Consider the following 8,927-nt stretch of genomic DNA (forward strand, 5'->3'; position numbering starts at 1 on the left):
CAGCAAATGATGTTGAGCATGTGGTTACTCTGGGAGCACTTCGTAAAGCTCTCCACTTACCTGAAGGTTGTACATTCTCAACAGTGGAGGATCCGATTTTACAACAGCTTATGGTCAGTCTGGGCTATGAGAAAAGTTTGGGAAAGCTGGGTCCACTGAAAAGATCAAATATCAGAAAGGAATGGAGCTTTTTCTTTGATTGTATCACCAAGGCATTCGCCAATAAATGCTCCAACTTTGATGCTATTCCCATCATGAGTCAGCAAATCGGGTATGCCCTTATCCATCAAACTTATTTTGATTTTGCAAGTGTTGTGCTAGGTTTCATAGGGGATAGGATGACAGAGGATAGGAATGTAGTATATTTTTCTAAATTCTGTCAGCTTATATATAGTTACTGTTGTGCTGATGAACCCCAATTATTCAGTGACTGTATTCCACCCTTTAAGCTTGCAAAAAGGGCCTTTAATGATTTGTTAAATACTGACAATAAGAAACAAGTGCTGAAACCCTTACAGATACCTCAGTCTGTAAAACAAATCTTAGTAAATGTTGATCCACAAACATATACATCTGTCTATCCTGATGTCCAACCCACCAACTCATCACAACCAACACAACAGCCATCAGAACATACCATCTCTCACCAACCTCAAACTCAACCACAACCTTCAGCACATCCAGTGAAGCCTTCATCTTCCAAACCCAAGAGGACTAAGATAGTACCTCAGTCTCAACAGAAGAGAAGGAGAATTGTTCTGAGAGATGAGTCAGATAATGAGGAACAAGTTCCCCTATCAGAACTTATTGTTGTAGAAGCTGAGAAGATCTCTTCTCATAAAGATACTGAAACTGGGAGTTCTAGGCCCCTCAAAAGGCTTAGAAAGCTAAATTCTGATGATGAAGCTCCCAATGTCTCTAATTCTGCAAAGAGACTTAAAAAGCAAAGAGTCAGGAGGGCTGTAAGTGAATCATCCCACTCTGAAGAAGTTCTGGAAGAAGCAGCTAAGGAAGGGGGTCAGGAATCTCTGATCCCAACAGAACCTATAGTCATTGAATTACTTCCCACAGCTGAATCAGACTTTACTCAACCTCAAAAGTCTTCTACTCAAGAGCAAGAGGATATTCCAGAGCAAATGTCTACACCTTATGTGTCTCCTATCATTAATCCAGTACATGTTGAAGACCCAGGTACAAGTGCTGAAATTGATATTCATAACTTGATTGTGCCTGAGGTTCTGTACTTGGAAGCTCCACCAACTCAACTCACTCCACCAACAACACCACTTTTGGATGCTGATTTCAATGCAGATATTCCATCAACACCAGTTCTGAATCTAGATGATGAATATCAGATTTTAGGTGGGCATCAAAATTTGGCTGTTGATCAGAACTTAGTTGCAGATCAGAATTTAGAGGATGATGTTGAAGCCTCTATAGCCTCACATACTGTTATTTTATCAGAGGATGCTGATATTGTAGGCTCTGTAAGTTCTGATGCTGACAATGTTGAATCTACTGGTGAAGTTGCTACTAATCTAGATGTTGATGCAGCTGGTCCTTCAGGACATGCACAACAAACAGTTAACAAAGCTAAGTTGATCAAGAAGTTTGTTAGAGAGGATGCACCAGTACCTTGGAGTGAAACTCCTAGAGGAAAGGAGTGGACTAAGGAATGGAATACAGTTAGTTTTGTCCCTACTGAAAAAATTCTTGCTGGGCACCTTGCCAAAGCTGATGAAATGCTGATAAATGATGATTTCAAGGCACAGCTGAGAGTTACTGTAATGAGTACTAGGCACCTTCAAGGTCAACACTCAATAACTCATGACAAGGTGAATAAAATTCAAGAATCTCTGATCCAACAAGATATGAATATAAAATTGGAAAAGGACAGATTTTTCAAGCTAGCCTTTAACCGAATTGGGTATATTGAAAAGACTCAGAAGAAGCAACAAGATCAAATTTCTAAAATTCTAAAGAATCAAGCTTCTCAGCAAACTCATCTCAATGAGATCCAATCCTCAGTGGAATTGCTTGTCTCTCTTCTTTTACCTGCTGATGCCAAAAGGGGGGAGAAAGTGATTAAGTCCAAATGTAAATCTACTCAACCACTGAAGGGTAAGGATGATGGAAATAATGACCAGGGAAACTCTGGAATGGGTAGAGGTCATGGTCAAGGTAAAGGTTATTCATCAAGGACAGCTGAAATTTCTACACAAAGAACAAGTTCTGATACTGGGAGAAGAATAAGTTCTGATATTGGTAAAAGGATAAGTTCTAGTGAACATCTGGAATTTGATGAAGAAATTTCAAAGAGATTATTTTTCAAAGAAAATCCAGGAATGGACTTTGAAAGTCTAAAGGAAGAAGAAGCTAGACTTAAAGCAGAAAATGTCAATTCCAAGTCTAAAGCTTCTGTTATTGAAAAGAAACTTCCAAAACCTAAGGGTATTGTGATTAAGGAGAGGACAAATTCTGAGGCAACCAAAGCCAAATCACAAGTGGAGGTAGATCCAAGATCCAAGGGCAAAGAAAAAATTGTTGAACCTGTAAAGGTATATGTACCAATCATGGATGAAGAAATAATTGATGAAGAAGATGCTAGTCTTACTCTGATGAAAAAGAAGATTTCTCAACCAACCTCTGACATGGCTCAAGTTGTTCAGAGTCAAGATGTAGTAAGTTCTGATATGACAGTGAAGCAAGCAACCTCTGACATAGCTCAAGTTGGCTTGATATCAGAAGATAAGGAAAAGGAAACCTCTGAAACCTCTGACATTGGTCATGTTAAACCTTCAAAGATTCTACTACCAGGATTCACCAAAGCTCAATAGACTCAACCTTTGAAGACTACATCAAGTGGTTTTGAAGCAAGAGTTGTTACAGGAAAGGAAGCAAGAGATAAATCAGGATTGGGTAGTTCTAAAGAGAAGAGAATACACAACACTACCAATGATCCAACTTCCTTAAGTGAACCAGGTGTAGGAGCAACTCCTGAAAGATTGAATCAACTTGAATATGTACAAATGGTTTACCACTCTGTTTTGAAAGAAGACATCATGTTATACTTTATGACAGATGGGAGGGTATTCCAGATCAGGGAGAATGTAATTTCATTGAAGTATTTTGAAGAACTGGAACATGTTCTATTTCTGCTTCAAGTGAAAAACAGATCAACAGATGGTGTTGCAGGACGTTTAAAATCAAATATTCAAAGACAGAAGAAGCTTTACTCTGTAAAGTCTGACATCCCATACTGTCCTAAGTACAGATCTCACAGTGGAGAAATTGTTGAAATGAAGTCTAATACTGCTAAAATCATCACTACATTTTCTGGTATTAAGGGACTTGAATTCAATCTAGAGTCTGATAAAACCTATATCATCAGACTACATCAGGATATAAGGAAAGCTAAAATAAATGATCTCAGGGCTGCTATCTTTCAAACTGGTGAAGATACAGTTGAACTGAAAAATGCTAAAAGGAGGATGGTCAATGAACTTGAATATGCTGAGAGATGTTTGTTGAAGAACTATCTCAGAACAACTCCTGATATCAAAGAGATCAGAAATTGAAGCCAAGTCAAAGATCTATAACTGCTTAAATTCTGATGGATATACAGACTGAAGCTGTTATTAAACTTTAAGGATGGTAAAGCTACAAGGACTGTAAGTTGTAGTTATCTAGTCAAATTCTCATGCATTTTTACTTAATGTTTTTGACATCATCAAATATCTGTTGAACTTGTATATTATGCTAATTTACAATTGAGGGAGATTGTTAGATATATTTGTGATGTCATGTATAATAATGATTTGTGTTTAGTTTTCAGATCTTAACTAACAGGACAAATCAGGACTTAGCTGGAAATCAGTATTTATACTGAAGTCAGGACTTAAGATATCAGAACTTAAGTTGTCAGAACTTCAGTTATCAGGAGATATTTATCAGGAGATAATATCAAAACTTAAGGTGACGTTCAGATAAGGAAGGCGGCTGATTGAAAGGAAAGATGATCAAGACAAACATAAGAAGAGATATGCATGAAGAAGAATTCTATAAGGAATAGAATACTTGGAAGAAAAGATAATTGATTGATATATATTAGGAAGCAGAATTATATTCGATATCAATTAGAAGATTATCCTGTAACTGTGTAGTATATAAACACAGCATAGGGTTTACACTATATGTGTTATCTTAATCGAGATTATTATTCATTGTAATCCTAGCAGCTCTCGTGATAATTTGTTCATCATTTGGAGAGAACAGTTCTTTGTAACAGAGTTTATTGTGTTGAATAAAATCTGTGTTTTGTTACTTGAGTTCTTATATTCGATTTGATTGTAGTGAACACTGTATTCAACCCCCTTCTATAGTGTGTGTGACCTAACATAACTTATCAACATGTTCCTTTAATGTATCAACCTTTTCTTGAGTAGAAGAATGTAGACCTTGAAAATATTTGGTAGATAGAGCAGTGATCTTGAGTTGTGTCTTTAAATCAGCATTTGTGAGCAACTCATCAGCTTTAGCAATATGCTCTGTCAGAATGTTAGAGCTTGGAATGAAATCGGTGTCATTCCACTTCTTGGTCCACTCCACACATCTCTGAGTATCCTCCCAAGGAATAGGTACTTCCTTTTCAACAAATTTCTTCACCAATGCTTCCTTGCCTAGTATGGGAACTGGAGTCTCAACAGAAACACCGACTTCAGAACTTGAGGAAGTCTCATTATGTTTTAACAGCACGAGAGTGTGTGATGCTACTGGAGATTCAAGAATAACATTATCTAAATTCTGAACATCAGAATTTATCTCCAGAGCTGGTGTGGTTGGTGTAGATGGTATCTCAGCATTTAAAATTGGAGAATGATTTGGAGATTTTTGAGCTGCTGTGGATGGAGCTTCCAGATAAAGAACATTTGGTTTACACAGTGTGTAATAAACATGCTATTAGCTTTTCTAAACTGTCACTTGTCATTTCTATATATAGAAAAGCAAATCTTCCATTTTTGGCTTAGCATATCTTTAGCATCCCGTGTTTACTTTAATCTCCTTTGTCAGTTAATCTTTGTCATTGATCTTGCACATCTCTCAAGCTACTTTTTGTAGACTTGTCAATCCAGCTGTGTGAATTGTTTGTTGATTTGCAACCTTGAATATTAAACTGTTATGCAATTCTGTACTTAGAGAAATTTCTTCACTTCGAGATCTTCAATTGAGCTGTAGAGAACTCGACATCTCGATAGGCATGTTGGCTTGTCGATATCTCTGAAACTTCATTGTTGACTTGACTTATCGACAACTCTGAGTTCTCTAGTAAATTTTGGTTTATCGATAACTCGGAGTTCTCTAATGGACTTTGGCTTATCGATAACTCAGAGTTCTCTGATGAATGTATACTTGTCGATATCTCTGAGTTCTCGAATGGGTATCTGACTTATCAATATCTCCAATAGCATTTCCTGAGTTCTCGATAGACAATTCCTGAGTTCTCGATAGGTCTTTCTGAGTTCTCGATAGGTCTTTCTGAGTTCTCGAATGACTTCTCTATAACACTAATTCTGTGATTTGTAGAGATCTTGACTTAGAATGTTTTTCACCAAACAGATTTATTCAACTCCAAGCTTCTTCATAATTCTTCTGAGGCATGACCTTCTTGATCTTCTTCCAGATAGAATTCTTAGGCTTGACACTGTTTAGGAAAAAATGCTCCAGTCTACTCCATTTACATTTTACAGACATTAAGTGTTACAAGTATGAATTATAGATTAAGGTTACAATACAACTAATCTTAGGGTTGTCAGTATGACTTAGTCTTGTTATGATACAGGCATGTCTTGCACAACAATCTCCCCCAATTTGTGAGAAGATTGCTTATCACAAATTCATGCCTGTTAACAAGACTAACCCCAAGTTAAAGAATGAAAACAAAACAATACAAGAGCTGATACAACACTTATACATTGAGCATTTGACAGTTTACAATAATTAAGTAAAGACTGAGCTGTCTGATCCTTTCTCAATTATGTTCTTAATCTGCACAAGTATTTCCAATTCTTCTAGGATGGGGGTGTCCGTTAGAGCCTCTATTAGTTTCAACAAATCTGGCTTAGGATAACTAGCTAACATCCCTATCCTGTATCTTGACAAAGAGCCAGCTTTTACATTCAGAAATTTTCCATCCTTTGATATTTTGCTCTTGCCTGCTGCCTTCAACTCTTCTGATCTTTTGATATACTCATCAATGTCATGCTCATACTTTCTCCTCTTTTCAGCTAGCAAATCTTTATGCTTATCCCTCATCTCCTATTTGTTAACCACAAATACTGCTAATACTATTCTCCATGCATTAGTGGCTGAATCTTTACCATTCATCAAGTTTATCACCCTTTTCAGTTCAACAATTGAGAGGGAATCCATTAGTCTGTTTCCAATCTTTTCAAAGGACCCATCACTGTAATAGATTCTAACTTCTTTGATGTGAACAACCCAAACTCTGATAATTCTTTCAGCTAGCTGTTGGAAGTAGTCTTCATCTGAATCCACAACATTTAGAGGTTGGAAATCATTTTGATCATATCTGTTCCAGATGGCCTTTTCACCAAGTCCATGATCATTGAGAAATTCAGCTGTCAATTGTCTTCTTTGTCTTCTGATTCTTCTCTTGACCTTGGCTTCTTTTGGACCTATTCCAACTGTTTTGAAGTGTGTTTTATGGGGTGGCTTGAATAAAGGTATAGTTTTGAGTCTTTTCAGAGAATTATGGATGTGAGTGATTTGAGTTTTGAGGAGAGAGTTTGCAGTGAGCTTGTAGAAATATTTAGGCTTAGAGGTTTGAGGTTGAGCAGTTTTTGATGAGATTGAATGTGAAGGTTTAGCAATTGGTATTTGGATATTTAGGGTTTGGAGAGGTTGTGAGGTATCATTCTTTTGTCTTTGTCTCCTTCCACCCCTCCTTTGAGTCTCATATCCACTTTTCTTCTCCTTTTCTTTCTCACTGTCACCTTTTCCACCAATTGCCTTGCTAGATTGACTTGAGTTTGAACCAGAGGGATTTTGACCATCTTTCTTCTGCTCATCATCACCCAAGTCATCTGTGTTGATTTGAGTTTTAGGCAAATTGGCTTCAGGGTTATCAATGTATCTCCTCAGAATCTTGATCATAGCTTCATCTTCACCAGTCTTCAATTTCTTACTTTTCAGCTCAGACTCAAGCACCATTATCAGTCTTCTGTTGGCCATGACACAATTTTTGGGTACTTAGAAATGCTTCAGTTGCTTGGTTGTAGAGCAGATATAGTTCACACCTTTGCTTGGGTGTAGATAGGCTTCTGGGAATGCAGCTTCTTGAGCCTTCTTCAACTCTGCTAGTAGCATTTTCTCTTCATTGTTGATTATCTTGACTTTGTTAATCAAAATATCCACTTCAGATGCTCTTCTGGAAATTAGATAATTGAAGTTGACTTGCATACATATGTCTACACCAGAATCATTAAGATTGATCACTATTCTTTTCTCCAAAAACTGGTCCTTGACTGGAATCTGCAGCACCCTGATGTAATTGATAGTCTTTTCCAAGGTCTTTATGTAAGTGAAGAAGTTTTTGTTGAGAGAGTTCCTTAATCCAGTGAGCAAGTTGTCAAACTCTTGTGTCATTCCTGGACCTTGAGCAGCCATAAGGAGCCTCTCTTGTTCTAGACCTTGTTCTTGACTTTTGAGTGTTGATTGTGCTAGCCTTGCATCTATCTCCCCCTTAGTCTTGGTGACAGGCATTAGTAGGGGAGTAGGAATCTCAGGTCTTACATCTTCAGGCAATGCTGGCAGTGGTATGTTGAGTTTTCCCATAATGGCTCCCAAAGCAACTGTATTTTGCATTTGTAAATGCTTATGGGACTCCACTAGGGCCTGAATATCATGTTGTTGACTCTCAACCTATGTGGTTAGAGCTCTGACTTGTGAGGATAAATCTGAGTTGGAAGCTTGAAGTGAAGAAATTTGATCTTGAAGTTCTTGTATTTGAGGAGTAGAAGTTGTGGCTGAGATGGACCCAAGGTGTTCATCAATAGCTTTTCTGACACCCTCCATGAGAAGAAATGAAGGCTCATACCTAGCAGTATACATTTGATTTAGCTTGACCCTGGTATCATTTGAATTTGAGATATGAGCCTGAACTTGATCAAACAGGGTCTTGAAAGAACTCTTCATATTTGAAACTTCCTTCTCAATGGAGGCCAGATCCATCCTTGACATTTGTTCAGTGAAAGACTGGAATTGATTCTTGATGTCCTTTTGAGAAGGCACAATGTCATCCATCTTTTCCTTGATCAACTTCCTGATCTTATCTTCATGTCCAGTCAATTTTACTTCAAGGGCCTTTGCAAAGAGATGGAAAGCCTTGAGTTGAGCTTTGTGCACAGCTATTATGGCATCATAGACTTTGGGAGGAGTGAGAGATTTAGCATTGCTTCCCATGATAGTGATGTACTCCCTCCCGAATCTAGCCAAAACTTCATCCATTTCCACCACATGATCATCAGACAACCAGGCATCTACATTTCCATCTTCTTCAGCCTCATCTACTATCTTCTCCTTCTGTTGTTCAACCTCTTCATTGAAGCATAGCAGTATAGCTTGATAGTCCTGGTTCCCCATGTCTGAAGTGAGCAATTGCTGAGAGAGATTTGTCAGGCCTGATATTTGATCTACCAACATGTCATCAACTATAGAAGGCCGAGCTTCCATATTTTATAGCCATTGAGCCATGACATGTGGTTGGCTGGATTGAGATGTGGATGGTTGCTGAGAAATGTCCAGATTACCACCTGTGACTGAAGTCACAGTTTGACTCACAGATAAATCTGTGGTTTTGACAGTTTGTTGTTCACCATATGTAGTGGGAACCTTCATTGGAATTGGAG

This window comes from Apium graveolens, chromosome 6 (assembly GCF_009905375.1).
Source record: "Apium graveolens cultivar Ventura chromosome 6, ASM990537v1, whole genome shotgun sequence".
Classification (NCBI taxonomy): Eukaryota; Viridiplantae; Streptophyta; class Magnoliopsida; order Apiales; family Apiaceae; genus Apium; species Apium graveolens.